This window comes from Neomonachus schauinslandi, chromosome 3, assembly GCF_002201575.2.
Source record: "Neomonachus schauinslandi chromosome 3, ASM220157v2, whole genome shotgun sequence".
Taxonomy (NCBI): domain Eukaryota; kingdom Metazoa; phylum Chordata; class Mammalia; order Carnivora; family Phocidae; genus Neomonachus; species Neomonachus schauinslandi.
Genome location: NC_058405.1, coordinates 89,977,350 through 90,000,551, shown reverse-complemented (window position 1 = coordinate 90,000,551; position 23,202 = coordinate 89,977,350).

Sequence of the window (23,202 nt, the reverse complement as noted above, 5' to 3'; positions counted from 1 at the left end):
CTTTCTTTCTTTCTTTCTTTCTTTCTTTCTTTCTTTCTTTCTTTCTTCTTTCTTTCTTTCTTTCTTTCTTTCTTTCTTTCTTTCTTTCTTTCTTCTTTCTTTCTTTCTCTCTATTGGTTTGCCTATTCTGGATATTTCATATAAATGGAATCATACAATATGTGGTCTTGTGTGTCTGCTTCTTTCTCTTGCATAAGACCCAGCAACTGTACTCCTAGGTATACAAAAATATACACAAAATAATTGAAAACAGGGAACACTCTTAAACTCATTTTATAAAGCCAACATTATCCTGATACCAAGGCCAGAAGAAAACTGGAAAAGAAGACTACTGGAAAAGAAAACTGCAAGCCAATACCCCTGATGAATATAGATGTAAAAATCCTTAGCAAAATACTAGCAAACTGAATTCAGCAACACATTAAAAGAATCATTTACCATGATTGAGTGGGATTTATCTCTGGGGTTCAAGGATGGTTCAATATGCACAAATCAATCCATACGATACATCACATTAACAGAATGAAAGAAAAAAACTCATACAATCATCTCAATAGATGCCGAAAAAGCATTTGACAAAATTAAATGTCCATTCATGATAAAAACTCTTAACAAATTAGGTATAGAAGAAACATATCTCAACAGAATAGAGACCATATATGACAAGACTTCAGCTAACATCACACTCAGTGGTGAAAAGTTGAAAGCTATTCCTCTAAGATCAGGAGCAAGACAAGGGCACCAACTGTCACCACTCCTATTAACATAGCACTAGAAATCTTAGCTAGAGCAAGCAGGCAAGAAAAAGAATAATAGGTATTAAAACTGGAAAGGAATAAGTGAAATTGTCTCTATTTGCCAAAGACACAATTTTATATATAGAAAAGCCTAAAGACTCAGCCAAAAAATTGTTTGATTTAGTCAACAAATTCAGTCAAGTTGCAGGATACAAAATTAACATGCAAAAATCACTAGTGTTTCTGTATACTAACAATAAATTTTCTGAAAAAGAGGTCAAGAAATCAGTTCCATTTACAATAGCATCAAAAACAATAAAATACTTGGGAAAATTTAACTAAGGAGGTGACAATCTGTACTCAGAAAACTGCAATGCTGATGACAGAAATTGAAACCATGAAGCTCCTAGAAGAAAACACAGGAACAGAGCTTCTTGACACGGACCTTAGGAGTGACTTTTGGATATGACACCTATAACAGATGCAACAAAATAAAAAATAAACAAGTGGGACTACACCAAACAAAAAAGCTTCTGCACAGCAAAAAAATGAAAATCAGTCAGACAAAGAAAGACAATTGCCATATGATCTCACTTACATGTGGAATCTAAACAGAACAAAACAAAACAAAACAAAAAACCCAACCTCTTAGAAAAAGAGATCAGACTTGTGGTCAGCAGGGGTGAAGGGTGGGAACAGGTGAATTTGGAGGAAGGTGGTACAAAGTTACAAACTTCCAGTTATAAGATAAATAAGTACCAGGGACGTAATGTACAGCATGGTGACTATTGCTAACGGTACTGTAAAAGGAACTTAAAGACAGATACATCTTACAGATAGATGAACCTTGAAAAACATATTATTTATTGTGTTTTATAGATTATTTGCTTATTCATAGAAATTGTGTATCTCTATTTGGGAGACTTTGGCTTTTGTGTTCCAAAAGGCTAAAGCATTACAGAAAATTATTAAGGAAGGCAGACTAGGGGTGCCTGGGTTGTCCAGTCAATTAAGCGACCGACTCTTGATTTCAGCTCAGGTAGTGATCTCAGGGTCGTGGGATCGAGACCCCCTCCTCCCCACACCCATTGGGAGCCTGCTTAAGATTCTTTCCCTGTCCCTCTCCTTCTGCTCCTCGCCCTTTCTTAAAAAAAAAAAAAAAGGCAGACAAGGTGCCCCTCCCACCCTCTCTCCAGACTAGACACCAATACCCTAATAGTTGGGAATTGAGGCTGAGAGGAGTTTGACTGAGGATGACAATAAAGTTTGTTCAACCCAGAAGAAGGGATTCAGTGCCCTGCTCCCTGTCCTTGCTGCTTGTTCTGGGCACAGGGCAAGACCCGGAGAGCTTTAGAGGGATCGAGGGGTGAAGGAGATGAGCAGGCATTTCATGTACTGGGAGAGGGAGAGTGGTGCCTGCCCTGAGGGCACGCTGTATGGTACAGCTCAGCAGGGGCCAGCCAGTGTGGCCTGGAAGCGACAAGAGCGTGGCCACATCCTTAAGTCTCACCTAGAGTATCAGGGAAGGGCAGAGGCATGTGCAAATGGGCAAACGGGCACAGGGGCCAATCCTGCAGCCACAACCTATGTGTGCCCATGCCTGAGGATCTTTGAGGCATGGACAGAACATTTCCTTCTGAGGCATTGTAAACTTGATTCTAGATGGCTCCCCTCTGCCTTCCCTGCCTCCCCCATGGACAACAAAGTATAAAGTCTTACCTCCTTGTTGTTACACAAACCTCTGGAATTTGGACATGGCCTTGGGGGAAGTCTGAGGGAAAGCAGAATCAACTGAGATTAATTTTCCAGCACTTCACTGGGTGGGTTTTAATTGTTAGAGAAAAAGAAAGAGAATGATAATTTCTTTTTAACAGCTGGGTTTGTATACTTGTACTTAACCTCTTCATACACGTGTAAATGGGGATTAGAGTTCTTTCTTCAATTTTCATTTTTATTCTTTTTGTTATTCTGTTGCTTTCGGAGAGGAAATCGGAGCAGAAATGTTTTATTTCAGCATCTGTAATCGGAAGCTTCACATTATCTATTTTAAACACTCAGATTAAAAATAAAACTGATGTAAAAGCTTTTTGGTAAAAAAAATATTACCATGGTCAAGTTCTGGGATGGTCTAAAGGGCTGTCTTTGAATTTTTTAAACTTTGCCAGCAGACAAAGTTCATTTGGGAAGAAACGAGTAGCTGCATAGATAAGGACTCATCACCTATCATTTGCACATGGAAAAGAATGAAGCCAACTCCAGGACAGGTGTCCTGCTCCCCTGCCTTATGTCTAGCTGTCTTTGGGTGTCTTGAGGTCATGCCTGAAGGACTGTATCAGGCTAGGCCATACACTGTTTGCAAGAAGAGAGTAAACCTCTCCAAAACGTCTTAATTAAAACTCAACATACAAACTCGAGGGAGATACAAGCAGGGATTACAAAGGCTGAACTAGATAAACCTGAAGGAGAATAAACACTTTGGCTTCAAAGAAGCAACCGAGAGGAAGCTGAATTATTTTTGAAGACAAGATGCCCATCCATGGCCCACGCTTGGCAAATCTGTATCATCTGGAAGGGGAGAGTTTGGAGTGAATTGATGCGGCCTTTATCATCAAGTCTGAACAAAATGAAACAAAAAAGAAAATCATTCAGTTGGGCACACCAGCAGCTCTTTGAGCTGAGTCCGCAATCTGTTTTGGAGATTGGCTTCATCATCAGGATGTTACACAGTGGAGTGACATGACCATTTTTCTCCTTTCCAGCTGTTTGTTATTGTTTAGACACCCTCTTTGTGTTAGATATAAAATTACCTGACAAGGTAAAATGAAATGATGTTATCTTTTTAATAAACGTGTAATGGCCAGGCTGGTTTCAGCAACATGATTGAGAAGCCCATCTCTGCGATCCAGAAGAATCATTAGAAGTGCCATTAGCAGTTCTCTTCTTGATGCTTTTGGGAGGGGAGTGTGGTGAGATGTCACCAGGAGCATGCATTACTATGCTCTTCTTTCTTCCAATGGCTCCTTAGCTATGCCGTGAGCATTTCCCAAGCATTTGCTTCTTTGCGAGGTTATTCTCAGATGCCCCAGGGAAGGATTTGCACTCAGTAGTCAGTTGTTCTGCCAAAGAGAAGCAGCAGCAAGTTGGATGGCTCTTTTGACTCACCTGCACGACTGGTGCTCCTAGAGGCATCCTGATGATTCCATGACATCGGCACAGACTCTGATGATGCCCAGGAGCTCCCCAAGGCTCACACCGGAGGCGGCTGATGGGGTGCAGTGCTCCAAGAAAGCTTGGAGCCAGGCAGGCCCATGTTCACATCAAGTGCTCCAGGACTTTACTACTACTTCTTCTTCCTTTTGTCAAAGATTTTATTTATTTATTTGAGAGAAAGAGTGCCCATGTGCGAGAGAGCATGAGAGAGAGAGAGAGAGAGAGAGAGAGCATGGGCATATGAGCTGGGGGGAGGGGCAGAGGAAGAGAGAGAGGGAGAAGCAGACTCCCTGCTGAGCAGGTAGCCCAACGTGGGACTAAAATCCCAGGACCCTGAGATCATGACCTGAGCCTAAGGCAGATGCTTAATGACTGAGCCACCCAGGTGCCCTAGGACTTTACTACTTCTATGGCCTGGAATGAATTTTGGAATCATTTGGAGCTCTAGATTTCTTAAATGGAATATAAATAAAAACTCTATCCCAAATCTTTCAATGGAGTCAATACATGCATTGAATACCTATTGTGTACCAGGATCCATTTGGAGAGATACATTTGTTTTTACTCATTCAACAAATATTTATTGAGAATTTATTATGTGCCAGGCACCAAAGTGAATGCAAAAAAAAAGTTTCTGGGAAAATGTGTAAATACAAGGATAGAGATCATTAAGTTTTAGTGAGAGCATATAGAAAAGTCCACAGGACTGGTGAGAATAAGGAAGTCTCACAGAAGTGAGCAGTCAGTGCTTAGCTTTGAATGAGGCAGAGAACATTCCGAGCGGGGAACAGTCCAGGCTCCCCTAGTCAGCGATGGAGAGAGACCCAGACCTCAGTGCAGGGGCTTTGGGACTCCTAATCTAGTGCTCTTTTCCACTGCTGTGTTCTGCATCTTGGTTTAAGCTTTAAACAATTAAATGCTAAATGTGATAGTAAGGGTATTTTAGGAAAGAATGGGTAAAACCACAAATGAATCTGATGAGAAGAATCATTTAAATTGCAGGCTTCCATCAGTCTCTCATAGCCAGGCTTGACATTTTGATGCTGTCCTGAAAGGATAATGTCCAACATAGAAAAAAAAATTAATATCGAGGCCTAAACTGTGGGGGGGTGGGAGATGGGGTGGAGAGAATGCATTACATGATAAGAATTATTTAAGTCATTGAGATAATAAAACCTTCATTCTTATAACAAGAATGAGATAATGAGATGTTAATCCTTCCAAGATTTAATAGATTTATTATTCCAATGAACTTATAGCTGACAGCTTTGAACTGTATATAAAAACTTATTAATATTTTGACAGACATTGAGGGTTTTCTTTCTCTCTTTCAGTATGATGAAAGAGTTATGGGTGAAATTGCTTACTGAAATTTTCCTCATGGCATGGTGGAATATTGAGGATCTCTCTCTCTGCTATCCTGACTTTATTAAATTAAACTGTGGAAAGAAAACTGCAAAGTAAAAATGAGAGGAGGAGTGATGTGTGTGGGTTCCATGATAAACAAAATTAAATACAAACAGTGGAGGCTTCCGTTAGCCTGCTCAGCAGGACTCCGTCTCATTAGTTAAACAGCCTTGTAAATTTAACAAAGATGTTCCAAACACCTATTTTGTGCCAGGCACAGTGTTGGTGCCCGGAACGCAAATTTCACTAGGATATGGGTTATCTCTTTAAGAAGCTTGGCATCGCATCCGGGGAGAAGCTGGGATGGGTGACCACAAAACTCCTTCCTAACCAGTGCTCTGAGTGAGCACTGAGATGGGGGAGGGGTAGGAAAAGGGGCAGAGTTAAGGAAAAGGAAGGCTTGGTGTGGTTGAAGAATTGTCAGAGCCAGGATCCTGGAGAGAGTGGATGGGACCACAGAAGGTAGTGATGACAGCTTGAAGATGCTTGAACTAGGAATCTAGGAAAGGGTGTGATTACTGGTCATGTTAAGAGCAGTGTTTTTCAAACTTTTTTGACCATGACTTAACAGAAGAAAAATACATTTTATAACTCTGCCCAGGACACATGTATATAATTGAAACAAAATTTTATGAAACAATTCCCACCCGGACTACAGAAAATGTACTCTAATGTTTCCATTCTACTTTATTCTATTTTGTGTAATTTAAAAATTGATGTCATTACCTCTTGATAAACTGTCTCTCTGGCTTGTAAATCACTAGAAATGAGTGGCTGATAGGGGGCAGAAGGCAAAGTCATTGGCAGTGAGAAGGTAAAGGGTCTAGGTAGGTGTTGGATGGATTGTGCAAGTGTTTGAAGTCACCAACCATCAGGATAGGAGTCGTGGGGAGAGAAAGACAGTGGTCCAGGGGATAGACTCTTCAGTAGTGAGGGAAAATGACCAGGAGGTGAGGAGACAGCCCCAGCAAGGAGCAGGGGTGGTGGCTCATGGTCTGGAAGAATGTGCTTCACAGAAGCCAAGAGGAATATGGTGTGAAGCAGCTGTGAGGAGCAAGAGGGTACTTGACTCATGTCTGTGAGATAAACATAGCTGTCCATTGAAACAATTGCGGGAGAAACAGTCATCAGGGAGAGACTTCCAGTTAGCTTCCAGGGAAGCTTCTAGTTAAAAGGAGGTATAAGATAGAGAGGACTTTGCCTTCTGGAAGTCGTGGTCTGTCATCAGGTTTGGAGGATTGAGGGAAGATGGGAGTTTGGGTCAGTTTAGGGGATGTGTCAAGCTTTGAGGAAATGAGCCTCAGGCATGAGTCTCAGGCTTGTCTATGGTGACTGAGGTAAAGAGAGAGTATTGCCCCATGGGCTTCAATGTGACATTCTCTGGGCAGAAGTTTGATCATTCTTTATGAGACAAGCCTCTCCAACAGTGTGCAGTATTGAGTCAGGGTGCATTTTGGGGGTCATGTCTGATGTCTTCACAAAGAGGAAGGGAGATAAGACACTGTTGCTATCCTCTATGTGAAAATTTAGGAGTTTGCTCACATGAGAGCCCACCATGAAATCATAATGCAGTTTGCAGATGCCAATCGCCATGGGAGAGAAAGAGGAATGAATTTCTCAGAGGAACTGGGGAGGCTTCACAGAGAGGGTGAAATCTAAGTTGAATCTTGAATAATGATGAAGACTTTGTCTGATTGCAAGAGAGCAAACTAGTCCAGGCCGTGAGAACAGTGGGTCAGAAAGGACAGAGGTATGAAATCGATCAGCAAGTGGAGGGAATAGGGGCTCATCCAGGCCTGTGGAGGAGGTTAGTTCAGATGAGCACGCCGTTTTAAGGGCTTTGGTCATCTTCTACCAACCTGTGGGATGGTCAAAACATCTTCTACCAACCTGTGGTCCCCCTGCTCACATGGATGCACATGGCTTATGCTCACGGGTTTCACCCAGTAGGGTCTGCTGCCTCCCATGGGAGAGGACCCTGGTCACTTGTCCATAGCCGTGTCCCTAGCTGGTGACAGTGACAGGCTGAGGGAAGGCGAAGAACCATAAACCTGGAATTCTTGAATTCCCAGATTAGGAAGAAGATTGTGCAGGATTGGACTCTCTTTGGTAGTTTTTTCCAGGCCATTCATTCACTTGTCATTCTTTTTTTTCCTCTTTTCAACAGCATGCACTGAATAACAACTAATAAGGAGGAAAAGCGTGTGGTTAGGAAAAATCCTCCTGGAGGGAGTAAGACCTGAGCTGCATCTTGTCTCTGGTTTAGCACAAACTGTGGATTTTAATCCATTAATGCATTAAATTAGGTAAACTAGGGGGTCTGCATTATCATCAAAAAAGCATATAACACTAGATTAAGAAATACAATACAGTAAGGGAAAATATAAATTTCCTGAAGCTTTTGCGTGATAGACAGCTAGAGTAAATGTTCTTTGTGGAGGGCCATAACCCTTGGTGTTAAGAAGTAGAAAGGATGGTGTTCAACTAGAGCCTCCAAAAGGGATAACTCTGACACCATGCTTTGAGGGACTTGGGGTACCATGGTCCCTCCCTATACCCTCAGCATCGTTATCTGCAAAGCAAGAGTCGGGTGATCTTTTTATTTTCTCTCAGCTCTAACATTCTCTAATTCCCTGAGTCTCATCTAAGAATATAGCTGCAAAGCTCATAGTAGGCAGAATGCTGATGTTTATTATTTGACAATGTATTTTATCTGAAGTTTTCTGTCTTATGGGGTCAGAGAATTAAACTCATTATCCTTATTGCTAATATGATAAAATGTCTTTGAAGCCAGAGATTTCATTTCTATAGTTATCACTGATCACTGAGTGATAATTATGTGGTCAAATAATGAATTATATTATCAGCTGCATAAATAATGAATCACATAATCAGTTATTTAAAAGCTATATTAAAGTGAAAGAAATTGACTTAATCTCCTAAACCAAGGAGGTATTTCTCAGAGCTAAGTTAATTCTTTTTTTTTTTTTTATTGGTAACAGAGTCTGGCTAAAAGATAACTGTGGAAGTAGGAAATGGTCTGTCTGAGAGGTTTTCAAGCATTTGTATTAAGTTGCAGTCCTGTATGGAAGCAGGAAACTAGGTGATACAATATAGTTGTTTTTCCCTAGATCCATCGTTCTCTTTCTTCCTGACAGTACATTTATCCATGTGCCTTTCATGCTGATCTTTCTAAATGACCAGCTTCATTTGCAATTTGCTAGAAGGAGGCAGAATACAACTTCTGAGTTTTGAAAGGAAATACTTTCGTGTAATAGAATGATTGAATGCAAGGTACTACTGATACAGTTTCTAATAACTTTCTGGAGATTAGAGAGAAAGCCATGAATAGAAAACATGGTTATCTCTGAGTTTTCAATGTGTACAGTTAAAATGAAAGATTTAAAAAAAACAAGGCTTGATGTAGGCTTAGAAGTTGGAGACAACAGAAGGGAAAAATAAAAGCCTCGCTCTACTGTTATCTTTTGTGGCTTATCATTGAGGATCAGCTAATGGGTTGCAGTACTTCTTTTTTTTTAACAGGATGGGGGCACATTTACATATCTGTGATTGGGATCAAGTTTTTAATGCAAAGCTACAAAGAACTGTACTTGTTCTAGACTTTGGAAGATCATAGAAGTAATAAAAAATAATGCAGAAAATAGAAATCTGCATTACATGGTTGCTATGAATATGAAAGAAAATATGCGTAAAATCCGTAGTTCAGGGTCTGGCACAAAGTAGGTACACAGCAGGTGCCAGCTATTATTATTCTTAGAGTATTTATTAGAAAGTAAGTTTTGTGACCAAGATTATCTATCTATCTATCTATCTATCTATCTATCTATCTATCTATCATCTATCTATCTTTCCGCAGATTCCTCTCTGTTTTTCTTTTAACTTATCTGGAAATAACAAACTTTAGAAAAGTGGCAGGAATAAGAATACATAAAGAATGCCTATGTACCCTCTACCTAGATACATCTGCTGTTGGTGTGTGTATTCTCTCCCCCCCCCTCTTCCTGTCCCCTTTTCCCCCTTCTCCCTCCCTGCCTCCCTCCCTCTCTTTCCCCCTCCCCTGAGTCAGGGAGCATTTGGAGGGGGGGGGTCACGTCTGATGTATTCATAAAGTTTCATATAGTTTATTCCTTCTTTCCCCTCTTTCCCCCCCTTCTCCCTCCCTCCCTCCCAACTCTTTCCCTCCTTTTCTCCTTCCCTCTCTTTTCTTCTGCTTTTCCTTTTTTTTAAAGATTTATTTATTTGAGAGAGAGAGAGAGAGAGCGCTCACACTTGAGCACATGAGTGGGGGGAGGGGCAGAGGGAGAGGGACAAGCAGACTCCCTGCTGAGCAGAGTCTGGCCTTGGGGCTGGATCCCAGGACCCTGAAATCATGACCTGAGCTGAAGGCAGACACTTAACCATCTGAGCCACCCAGGAACCCCTGCTCCTTTTCTGAACCAATAGATAATAACTTGCATACACCAGGCCCTCGAAACATACATACTTTAAGTATTTCCTAAAAATATGACCATTCTCAGTAAACAAACACAACGTAGTTATCAACTTTAACAAATTTAACAGGGATGCAATGCTTTTTATCTGATCTGCTCTTCGTATTCTGATTCTGTCAGTTGGCCGGATAATTGTTTTATGGGATTTTCACCTAGGACCCAGGCAGGATCATGTATTGTATTTAGTTGGCATGTCTGGGACATTTCCACAGGGGTTTTGTTTGTTTGTTTTGGTCTTTTCTGACATGAACATTTCTGAAGAACATAGTCCCCTCTATTCTTTTAAGTAGAATGCTCCTCATTTGGGGTGTGCATGTATTTCCTTATAATTAGAATCTGGTTGAGCATTCTCAAGCCAGAATCCTGCAAATACTATGTTATGTCTGTCTCAGGTATCATATCCGGAGGCACATGATGTGCACCCATTCCTCACTGGTGATCACTGGACTGAAGACCAATACCTGGGGGCTAGGTGTACTCATTACTACCAGGCAGGGGTGGGTCTTTGCTTTCGGAGGGCCAAGCTAGTGATGTATGCATCTATGTACACATATGCATCCACACACATGCAAAGACAGCATGCACATAAACATGCACACATACACACATACCTATACACATTTTAGAAATTATACATTCAATCTTGTTACTGGTTACAGTGATCAAAAACCTCCCAAAAAACAAGAGTCCAGGGCCTGATGGATTCCCTGGGGAATTCTACCAAACATTCAAAGAAGAAATAATACCTATTGTCCTGAAGCTGTTTCAAAAAATAGAAACAGAAGGAAAGCTTCCAGACTCATTCTATGAGGCCAGCATTACCTTATTCCCCAAACCAGGCAGAGGCCCCATCAAAAAGGAGAATTTCAGACCAATATCCCTGATGAATATGGATTCCAAAATCCTCAACAAAATCCTAGCTAATAGGCTTCAACAATACATTAAAAACATCATCCACCACGACCAAGTGGGATTTATCCCCTGGATGCAAGGGTGATTCAACATTCGTAAATCAATCAATGTGATAGAACACATTAATAAGAGGAGAGAGAAGAACCATATGGTCCTCTCAATTGATGCAGCAAAAGCATTTGACAAAATACAGCATCCTTTCCTGATTAAAACTCTTCAGAGTATAGGGATAGAGGGAACATTCCTCAAGCTCATAAACTCTATCTATGAAAAACCCACAGCGAATATCATCCTCAATGGGGAAAAGCTGAGAGCCTTTCCCTTAAGATCAGGAACACATCAAGGATGCCTACTCTCACCACTGTTGTTCAACATAGTACTAGATGTCCTAGCAACAGCAATCAGACAACAAAAAGAAATAAAAGGTATTCAAATTGGCAAAAAAGAAGTCAAACTCTCTCTTTTCACAGACGACATGATACTTTATGTGGAAAACCCAAAAGACTCCACCCCCAAATTACTAGAACTCATCCAGCAATTCAGTAATGTGGCAGGATACAAAATCAATGCACAGGAATCAGCTGCTTTCTTATACACTAACAGTGCAACTGTAGAAAGAGAAATTAGAGAAATGATTCCATTTACAATAGCACCAAAAATCGTAAGATACCTCGGAATAAACCTAACCAAAGAGGTAAAGGATCTATACTCTAGGAACTACAGAACACTCATGAAAGAAATTGAAGAAGACACAAAAAAATGGAAAAATATTCCATGCTCATGGATCGGAAGAATAAACACTGTTAAAATGTCTATGCTACCCAGAGCAATCTATACCTTCAATGCTATCCCGATCAAAATTCCAATGACATTTTTCAAAGTACTGGAACAAACAATCTTAAAATTTGTATGGAATCAGAAAAGACCCCAAATCACCAAGGAAATGTTGAAAAAGAAAAAGTTGGGGGCATCACGTTGCCCGATTTCAAGCTATATTACAAAGCTGTGATCACTAAGACAGCATGGTACTGGCACAAAAACAGACATATAGACCAATGGAACAGAATAGAGAACCCAGATATGGACCCTCAACTCTATTGTCAAATAATCTTCGACAAAGCAAGAAAAATATGCAATGGAAAAAAGACAGTCTCTTCAATAAATGGTGCTGGGAAAATTGAAAAGCCACATGCAGAAGAATGAAACTCGACCATTCTCTAACACCATTCACAAAGATAAACTCAAAGTGGGTGAAAGACCTCAATGTGAGACAGGAATCCATCAAAATCCTAGAGGAGAACATAGGCAGTAACCTCTTTGACATTGACCACAGCAACTTCTTTCAAGATACATCTCCAAAAGCTAGTGAAACAAAAGCAAAAATGAACTTTTGGGACTTCATCAAGATAAAAAGCTTCTGCTCAGCAAAGGAAACAGTCAACAAAACAAAGAGACAACCCACAGAATGGGAGAAGATATTTGCAAATGACACTACAGATAAAGGGCTGGTATCCAAGATCTATAAAGAACTTCTCAAACTCAACACCCAAAGAACAAATAATCAAGTCAAAAAGTGGGCAGAAGTCATGAACAGACACTTCTCTGAAGAAGACATACAAATGGCTAACAGACACGTGAACATTTGTTCATCGTCATTAGCCATCAGGGAAATTCAAATCAAAACCACACTGAGATACCACCTTACACCAGTTAGGATGGCAAAAATTGACAGGGCAAGAAACAACAAATGTTGGAGATGTTGTGGAGAAAGGGGAGCCCTCTTACACTGTTGGTGGGAATGCAAGTTGTTACAGCCACTTTGGAAAACAGTGTGGAAGTGCCTCAAAAATTTAAAAATAGAGCTACCCTATGACCCAGCAATTGCACTCCTGGGTATTTACCCCAAAGACCCAGATGTGAAAAGAAGGGCCATATGCACCCCAATGTTCATAGCAGCAACGTCCACAACAGCCAAACTGTGGAAAGAGCTGAGATGCCCTTCAACAGATGAATGGATATAGAAGATATGGTCCATATGTACAGTGGAATATTACTCAGCCATCAGAAAGGATGAATACCCAACTTTTACATCAACATGGATGGGACTGGAGGAGATTATGCTAAGTGAAATAAGTCAAGCAGAGAAAGTCAATTATCATTTGACTGTCAAAAAAGTCACTTATTTGTGGAACCTAAGGAATAGCATGGAGGACATTAGGAGAAGGAAGGGAAAAATGAAGGGGGGGGAAGTCGGAGGGAGAGATGAACCATGAGAGACTATGGACTCTGAGAAACAAACTGAGGGTTTTAGAGGGGAGGGGGGTGGGGGGATGGGTTAGCCTGGTGATGGTATTAAGGAGGGCACGTACTGCATGGAGCACTGGGTGTTATATGAAAACAATGAATTGTGGATCCCCACATCAAAAACTAATGATGCATTGTATGATGACTAACATAACATAATAAAATAAAATTGAAAAAAAAGAAATTATACATTCATACCCAAACCTCGAAATCCAAACTGTCCCCAAAGGATTTTTTCTTATTCCTCCAACCCGTCCCATAGTTACATGTCTCTTCTTCTCAACTACATCAACACTTTCTCTAATTAGCTCAATTCCATAGAACATCTACAATTATTTCAGAAATGCTTTGCCTGTACCATATAAAAACCCAAATCTACTGAAAAGGAATTTAGCTGTTTGTAGTTTTTCTTTTCCATCTTTTTCAAGACTGAGGGTCTATGGCCACATTTATAAGTTACTTGGATAAGTTCTTTCTTTCTCTCCCTTATTTATTTGAGAGAGAGAGAGAGAGAGTGAGAGAGGGAGAGGGTAGGGGCAGACAGAGAGGGAGAGAGAGTATCTTATGAAGACTCCCCGCTGAGCACAGAGCCAGAGGCAGTGCTTTATATTAAGACCCTGATATCAAGACCTGAGTGGAAATCAAGAGTCAGACACTTAACCGACTGAGCCACCCTGGTGCCTCGAGTTGTCTTTTTTCTTCCTCTTCATTGTGGTTATGGTATTTATTTGAATTACAACAGGCTTTCTTTGTTTCAGTTGGCTTTCAGTTTTAGGTTCCCCCCCCAGCATCCTTTGCTGATTTAGTTCTATTTTTTGCATATGAAGTCCACTAACAAGCTCCTAAAAGTAAAGATAATTCAAAAAGATGCACTCACTGGGGTGCCTGGGTGGCTCAGTTGTTAAGCATCTGCCTTTGGCTCAGGTCATGATCCCAGGGTCCTGGGATTGAGCCCCGCATCGGGCTCCCTGATCAGCAGGAAGCCTGCTTTTCCCTCTCCCACTACCCCTGCTTGTGTTCCCTCTCTCACTGTCTCTCTCTCTGTCAAATAAATAAATAAATAAAATCTTAAGAAAAAAGATGCACTCAGAAAAGGTCACTCCCATCTACCCTGCTACCTCACTCGTAACAACCCCTTGCAGGTAACTAACATAACTAACATCACTGTCTTCCAGTGTATCTTTCTTATGTTCCTGTTGGTGAAGATGAGGAGATACAAGTATGTTTTCTTATTTCTCTTTATTTTTTTACCAAAAAGTAGCATATATAGATGGTCTTTTCACTTTGCTGTAACAAACCCCACATACTAGTTCATAGAAATCTTCCTATTCTTTTCCATGGTTGCTCCAACACAGGTAGGTAACAATTTATTCCACTAGTCTGCCTATACTTGGACTCTTAGATAGTTTCCAAATTAACATTTTGAAAAATCAAATGATGCTGCAATGAATAACACAGCACAATTAGCTTTTGTATTGTTTGAAATGGATATACAGGGCAAGTGGGATGTTGAAGTTCAGGGTGAATGCATGCACATATTTGTTAGAGATTGCCAAATTCTGTAGGGGTTGGACAGTTTGGCATTCTCACATGTCCTGGAATTTCTTGATCTGGGAAGGCAATTGTGGTCCACAGTGATGTGCAGTATTGGCCGGTGCCTCTAAATCTGGTTTATTGTCAGAAGTGTTTACCGTTCTTTCTCTCCTGTGTAGCCCCATCTCTTGCCTCAGTAACCAAACCTGCTATAGCTTTTCACTTCTCACCTGGAGGGAAAGTAGTGCTGACTGCATTCAATCTTCACCCGGATTTTGCTTCTCACTGTGCAGTAGAATCTCCCACTTTTCTGGTGGTCAGGATTTACTCTTCTGAGAACCCCGCCTTAGGGCTGGGACCTCCTGCTGAAATCAGAAGATAGAACAGAGTCAAGAACTGAACATGGGAAGAAAGGAGTAAGAGGAGAATCAGAATGTGTGGGCAGAAGTGGGCATTTGGAAGGGGCACATCTGGGATGATTTGTGCCCCAGGAATTCAGGTAGACTGGGAAGAATTGTGGGTTGGGAGAAGGGAACTGTGAACTCAACAATAATCTGGAACAACGATGATGCATGGGAGGACAGTTCCCATTTACCTGAGGAGGAAGATAAGTGAGTGACCACGATTCTCAAGCATCTTCTATGTGTTTGGCATTGGGGTTGGTGTTTTAAGCCTCCTGGTATTTTTGCTTCATTCATGTGAATAGAATTAGTTGGGGAACACCTCCAACAGCTAAGTTTTGGTAAACCTTAGAGTGAGTAAGAGGAAGCTAATTCAGAGTAGTCCATTCTTCTTTAGATTTCTATTCCTTTTCCAGCTTAATTTGGCTCAATAAATAAACACGGAGTGCTTTTTGTAACTCAGGACCTTGTGGACTACAGGTAGATCCTACCCAGCCTTTGCCTTCACTGCTCTCTTGGTCACCACGTCCTCATGAGGGTGACATGGCTCAGTCAGGCGGTGTCAATCCAATGTGGAAGGTGTGAGAATAAAGTGGTGTCTTGGAGCCTTGGGGAGCCCCCAAAGATTTCTAGAGGAGGTAGTGCTTGTCTGAGCTAAGTGTGGGTAAGAGAAGGAGAGGGAACCGGAAGAAGGGGATGGAATTTCAGGCAGGGAGAGGATCCTCTAGTCTGCACACATGGCCCAAAGAATGAAACACCAGGACAGGTGTGGGTGAAACTGGGGATACTGGATATTAAACAGGAGGAGGAAGGTGTGGTGGGTTGGACTGTCTTCGGGAGTCCCTTGTTACCTTCTGTCATGGGGAGGTGCACATACTTCTTGTAATCCATACCCCAACTATCTGTGCATTATTTTTAGTTGTTAAAAATCAGTAATAACATAGCACTAGTACAATATTACTAATAGTAAATGGTCTTTTCTTGAGAAGGTAATTGGGCAGTGGGGACCTAGAAATTTGTCATGTCTAGGATAACCCAGTGGCTGCATGATATTTGGCCAGAGGCCCTGGGTGAGCGCTGCTGGACTGTAAGCTTACGTGGATTCATGGTATTCATTATCCTCTTCCAGAAATTGTCCCATGGAGAATAGGGAGTCAAAACAAGCCTGAGCTCTCTACTGAGATGGGTCTTGTCTGTAGTCTACAGTGGGGCAAGATTTATCATCCTGTCCTTGTTCCAGAAATATCAGAGTGATGGGTGTGCTCAAAAATGTACTGCACCCAGAAAGCTGCTAAGAACATTTTTGTAAATGATATGTTGGCCTCACCAAGATCTATATTACTTAATTATATTTATTTTCATGTTATTATTTAATATTGCTTCTAGTAACCTTTGGGACAAAAGCAGTGCTTCCCACAGTTACAGTGTTCTTTCCAGGTCTAAAAGAAAAAGAGTGACTTCCAACTCGCTGAAGTTATAGGATCTGAGTTATCAACAAACTGATTTTTTTAGTACGAGCATTGGATTTGGCTGTTTCCCTGAAAAATGTAACCTGAGTTACTCATCAACTACCTCAGAGCTTCCTTTTTAAAGATAAACATTTCTTCCTCCAGCAACAAAGATGTTTTAAGTATACTCTTCGCACATTTTTTTCTCTTCCCTATTCTCCCCCTTCTCTTTCCTTTCCTATCTTCCCTGCAATCTGTTGTTTCTCTCCCAAATTATGTGCTTTTAAATCTCACTTGGCCTTTGTTACCTAACGCAGGCTTCCAGTGTGATAATGGATTAACCAGGTCTAGTAACATTCTTAAAACTTGTGTGTTCCTTACTATTCTTTTGTTGCAATTGGTAGAGCCATCTAGAACTTTCACCTCCTAGCTGGAGGGGGATTGTGTCTCCCTAGGTTTGTTTTCTTCATTAGGAAACCTCTTTTTTTTTTAAGATTTTATTTATTTATTTGAGAGAGTGAGAGAAAGCGCATGTGCATGAGTTGGGGGAGGGGCAGAGGAAGAGGGAGAAGCAGACTCCCTGCTGAGGCTTGATTCCCAGGACCCTGAGATCATGACCAGAGCAGAAGGGCAGACGCTTAACCTACTGAGCCACCCAGGTGCCCCTTCATTAGGAAACATTTTAACATTGCAGAAAGCAGCCTTGAGCCATCTCTTCTTTTGGTTATTAAATGCGGTCACTATATTAGTGAGCTATTTGAGCCAATTTTGCTTTTTTTGGTGAGAGTGACCCTGTTGGCCAGTCTTTGCTGCTCTTTCTCTAAGTTCCTACTTTTTGTGGGATTGCTTGGCATATTGCAGTTCCTTGGGTTTATTCCTTTGGGCTCACCAGAGAAAAATGAAGTGCTACTCTGTAGTCTAGGAGCAAATATATACAGATGAAAGGAAATAAAATATTCACATTAGATGAACATTTATGAAACTCAGTAGCAAATGTATCCTATTAAGATAGAATCATTGTGTGTTATAGACAAGGTTGTATATTTCATGTTTATTTTCACCTGAAACCTGAGGTCAGGGTGTATAGGAGAGTTCCTTGATTTTTATCAGTTGATGTCAATTCTAAGTGCCTTGTTGAAGGCAATTTTTATAGTAAGTCAAGTGATTCTCTTGTATTTCCTTGTTAGATGAGCATATTGCATACTAAGAATGACAAAAATACTATTTCCTTCCTTATAGCACTGGCTAGGACCATGGTTAAAGGTACAATTTTGAATTGTATGACTGATAGTGGTTGCTTTTAATTTTCAAATCAAGTTTAAAGTTGGCTATGGGTTTTTTTTTTTTAATTTAGCCAGGTGTTTTTATTTTTCTCTTTGATTTACACAATATCCCATTAAGAATACATTTATTCCTAGTCAAGATTTCATTTTTATGAGTGATACAGTAGGAACATTGCGGCTATGGGTTTTTGAGAGAGAAAATTTTCAATTTAAAGAAGTTTTCCTTTCAATCTAGATAGCTGTCTCTTTTAAAAAACCAGGAATGAGGGTTGAATTTTATGACATGTTTTTTTTTTATGATTCTCTTGAAATGATAGCATGATTTTTATCCCTTACTCCATCTCAAATATAATGCAATTTCATGTAGTATAATGTATCAGCCTGAGAAATAATTTGATGTAGATGCATGATCACACTCCTGAGATAGATCCTATGGTTACGAGGTTGCCTTCGTAGTTAGTGTTTAGTGTTCCTTTAACTCTGCTGTATTCAATTTTTTAATAGTTTTCTATTGTCCATTTGTTCTTAATCCAGTTTAGTATAATTATGTTCGATGGATAAGATGAGTTAGGCTTTTCCTCTTTGTGTTCTGGAAGAAATCACAGAATTGCCTCTTGAAGATTTATTAGAACTCAGAAAAATGATCCACTCCTGTTCCTAACTTATCAATTACAATTTTGGTTATTGGATTATTATTTTTATTGGGTCAGTTTGAATAATTTAAATTTACCTAGCAATGTTTCATTCTAGGTTTTCAGATATTACTGAAAGGCTATATATACTATGCTCCTATCACTTTAACATTTTTCTCTTCTTCTGCATGTAAAAACTGCTTCCCAATAGTGTTCCAACGACATGGATGGAACTGGAGGGTGTTATGCTGAGCGAAATAAGTCAATCAGAGAAAGATATGTATCATATGACCTCACTGATATGAGGAATTCTTAATCTCAGGAAACAAACTGAGGGTTGCTGGAGTGGGAGGTGTGGGAGGGATGGGGTGGCTGGGTGATAGACATTGGGGAGGGTATGTGCTATGGTGAGCGCTGTGAATTGTGCAAGGCTGTTGAATCACAGATCTGTACCTCTGAAACAAATAATGCAATATATGTTAAGAAAAAAAAAAGAAGAAGATAGCAGGAGGGGAAGAATGAGGGGGTGGAAATCGGAGGGGGAGACGAACCATGAGAGACGATGGACTCTGAGAAACAAACTGAGGGTTCTAGAGGGGAGGGGGGTGGGAGGATGGGTTAGCCTGGTGATGGGTATTGGGGAGGGCATGTTCTGCATGGAGCACTGGGTGTTATGCACAAACAATGAATCATGGAACACTACATCTAAAACTAATGATGTAATGTATGGTGATTAACATAACAATAAAAAAGTAAAAAAAATATGTTTTTCATGGTTGGTCCTCTAATTTTCATCTATTTCAATAATTTTTCCAAATTATCTTTTTATTAATCAACTAAAGTTGAAAACTTTTTTTTAATTTGTTTTAATCTTTATCAATCCTATTCTGCTCATTGAGTGTATTTTTCTAAGCTTTGGACAAAGGAAACTGGTTGTTTTTTGTTTTTTAAATTTTTCAATAAAGCCTTTTATATTTTTTCTCTTATTACTGTTTTGGTTAGATCCCTCATTTTATATGTACACTGTCATTAAAGTTTCTGTTAACATTGATTTATTCTTTAACCTGCAAATTAATTAGGAGTATGCTTTAATATCCAGGCATATGGTTTTCCTTTGGATGGCTGTGTATTGTTTTGATTGCATTAGTATTCAGGGAAGGCAGCCTCTTTGATTTTTATTTTTTAGAATTTGGTGGGATTTCCTCTGTGCTCCAACACATGGTGGATGTTGTCAATGTTACTTGTATGTTTGAAGAGAAAGTGCTGATTTGTTAGAGATGCATTTTTATGTATGGATAGATACTAGGTCAGGCTTTAAAAAGCTTATGTTATTGAAACATCATTTAGTTTTTCCTTTTTAACTAATTGATCTCTGAGAAAGGTGTATTTAAATCTCCTTCCATGATTTTAGATGTCAGATTTTCTTTTTTTTATTTCAGTTTTTTATTTCTAGTTAGCTAACATACATAGTAAAATTTGTTTTAGGTATAGAATTTATTGATTCATTACTTACATATAACACCCAGTGCTCATCACAAGTGTTCTCCTTAATACCCATCACCCATCACCCCAACCCACCTCCTTCCATCAACCCTCAGTTTGTTCTCTATTGCTAAGAGTCTCTTATGGTTTGCTTCCCTCTCTCTCTTCTTTTCTTCCTTTCCCCTATGTTCATCTATTTTGTTTCTTAAATTCCACATATGAGTGAAGTCATATGGTATTAGTCTTTCTCTGACTGGGATGTCAAATTTTCTTATATTTCCAATAGATTTTGCTTTATATATTTCTAATCTATGTGGCCAGGTACATAAATAAATGTTAGTCCCTATTTTCATTGTTGAGTGGATTATTTCTTTAATCAACAGAAAATATCTTCCTTTGTCTCTCTTAATGTTTTCCAATTTGAATTTGAATTCTGTTAACATTTATTGTTAGTGTTCTTTTTTTTAAAAACTGATTTTATTTATTTATTTTTTAGAAATAGATAGAGAGCACATGAGAGTTGGGAGAGGGGCGCAGGGAGAGAGAGATAATCTCAAGCAGGGTCTGTGCTGAGTGTGGAGCCTGACGGGGTACCCTAGCAGATATCAGGGGTCTGACACCTAACCAACTGAGCCACCCAGGTGCCCCTATTTTTAGTATTCTAATATTACTTTCTTATTTCTTTGGTTAACATTATTTTTTTATTTTTAAACATTTTTATTGTTATGTTAATCACCATATATTACATCATTAGATTTTGATGTAGTGTTCCATGATTCATTGTTTGTGCATAACACCCAGTACTCCATGCAGAACGTGCCCTCCCCAATACCCATCACCAGGCTAACCCATCCTCCCACCCCCCTCCCCTCTAGAACCCTCAGTTTGTGTTTCAGAGTCCATCGTCTCTCATGGTTCGTCTCCCCCTTCGATTTCCCCACTTACATTCTTCCCCTCCTGCTATCTTCTTCTTCTTCTTCTTTTTTTTTTAACATATATTGCATTATTTGTTTCAGAGGTACAGATCTGTGATTCAACAGCCTTGCACAATTCACAGTGCTCACCATAGCACATACCCTCCCCAATGTCTATCACCCAGCCACCCCATCCCTCCCACCCCACCACTCCAGCAACCCTCAGTTTGTTTCCTGAGATTAAGAATTCCTCATATCAGTGAGGTCACATGATACATATCTTTCTTTGATTGACTTATTTCGCTCAGCATAACACCCTCCAGTTCCATCCACATCGTGCAAATGGCAAGATCTCATTCCTTTTGATGGCTGCATAATATTCCATTGTATATATATACCACTTCTTCTTTATCCATTCATTTGTCGATGGACATCTTGGCTCTTTCCACAGTTTGGCTATTGTGGACATTGCTGCTATAAATATCAGGGAGCACGTACTCCTTCGGATCCCAACATTTGTATCTTTGGGGTAAATATCCAGTAGTGCAATTGCTGGATCATATGGTAGCTCTATTTTCAACTTTTTGAGGAACCTCCATACTGTTTTCCAGAGTGGTTGCAGCAGCTTGCATTCCCACCAACAGTGTAGGAGGGTTCCCCTTTCTCCACATCCCCGCCAACATCTGTCGTTTCCTGACTTGTTAATTTTAGCCATTCTGACTGGTGTGAGGTGGTATCTCATTGAGGTTTTGATTTGGATTTCCCTGATGCTGAGTGATGTTGAGCACTTTTTCATGTGTCTGTTGGCCATTTGGATGTCTCCCTGGAAAAATGTCTGTTCATGTTTTCTGCCCATTTCTTGATTGGATCATTTGTTCTTTGGGTGTTGAGTTTAAGAAGTTCTTTATAGATTTTGGATACTAGCCCTTTATCTGATATGTCATTTGCAAATATCTTCTCCCATTCTGTCGGTTGTCTTTTGGTTTTGTTGACTGTTTCCTTTGCTTTGCAAAAGCTTTTTATCTTGATGAAGTCCCAATAGTTCATTTTTGCCCTTGCTTCCCTTGCCTTTGGCGATGTTTCTAGGAAGAAGTTGCTTCGGCTGAGGTCAAAGAGGTTGCTGCCTGTGTTCTCCTTTAGGATTTTGATGGACTCCTGTCTCACGTTGAGGTCTTTCAACCATTTGGAGTCTATTTTTGTGTGTGGTGTAAGGAAATGGTGCAGTTTCATTCTTCTGCATGTGGCTGTCCAATTTTGCCAACACCATTTGTTGAAGAGACGGCCTTTTTTCCATTGGACATTCTTTCCTGCTTTGTCAAAGATGAGTTGACCATAGAGTTGAGGGTCCATTTCTGGGCTCTCTATTCTGTTCCACTAATCTATGTGTCTGTTTTTGTGCCATACCATGCTGTCTTGATGATGACAGCTTTGTAATAGAGCTGGAAGTCCGGAATTGTGATGCTGCCAGCTTTGCTTTTGTTTTTCAACATTCCTCTGGCTATTTGGGATCTTTTCTGGTTCCATACAAATTTTAGGATTATTTGTTCCATTTCTTTGAAAAAAGTGGATGGTATTTTGATGGGGATTGCATTGAATGTGTAGATGGCTCTAGGTAGCATTGACATCTTCACAATATTTGTTCTTCCAATCCATGAGCATGGAACGTTTTTCCATTACTTTGTGTCTTCCTCAATTTCTTTCATGAGTATTTTATAGTTTTCTGAGTACAGATCCTTTGCCTCTTGGGTTAGATTTATTCCTAGGTATCTTATGGTTTTGGGTGCAATTGTAAATGGGATTGACTCCTTAATTTCTCTTTTTTCTGTCTTGTTGTTGGTGTATAGGAATGCCACTGATCTCTGTGCATTGATTTTATATCCTGCTAGTTGACTGAATTCCTGTATGAGTTGTAGCAGTTTTGGGGTGGAGTCTTTTGTGTTTCCCACATGAAGGATCATATCATCTGCAAAGAGTGAGAGTTTGACTTCTTATGGGCTGATTCAGATGCCTTTTATTTCTTTTTGTTGTCTGATTGCTGTGGCTAGGATTCTAATACTGTGTTGAATAGCAGTGGTGAGAGTGGACATCCCTGCTATGTTCCTGACCTTAGGGGGAAAGCTCTCAGTTTTCCCCATTGAGAATGATATTGGCTCTGGGTTTTTCATAGATGGCTTTTATGATATTGAGGTATGTACCCTCTATGCCTATACTCTGAAGAGTTTTGATCAAGAAAGGGTGCTGTACTTTGTCAAATGCTTTCTCTGCATCTATTGAGAGGATCATATGGTTCTTGTTCTTTCTTTTGTTAATGTATCACACTGATTGATTTGCAGGTGTTGAACCAACCTTGTAGCCCAGGGATAAATCCCACTTGGTTGTGGTGAATAAATCTTTTTAATGTACTGTTTGATCCTATTGGCTAGTATTT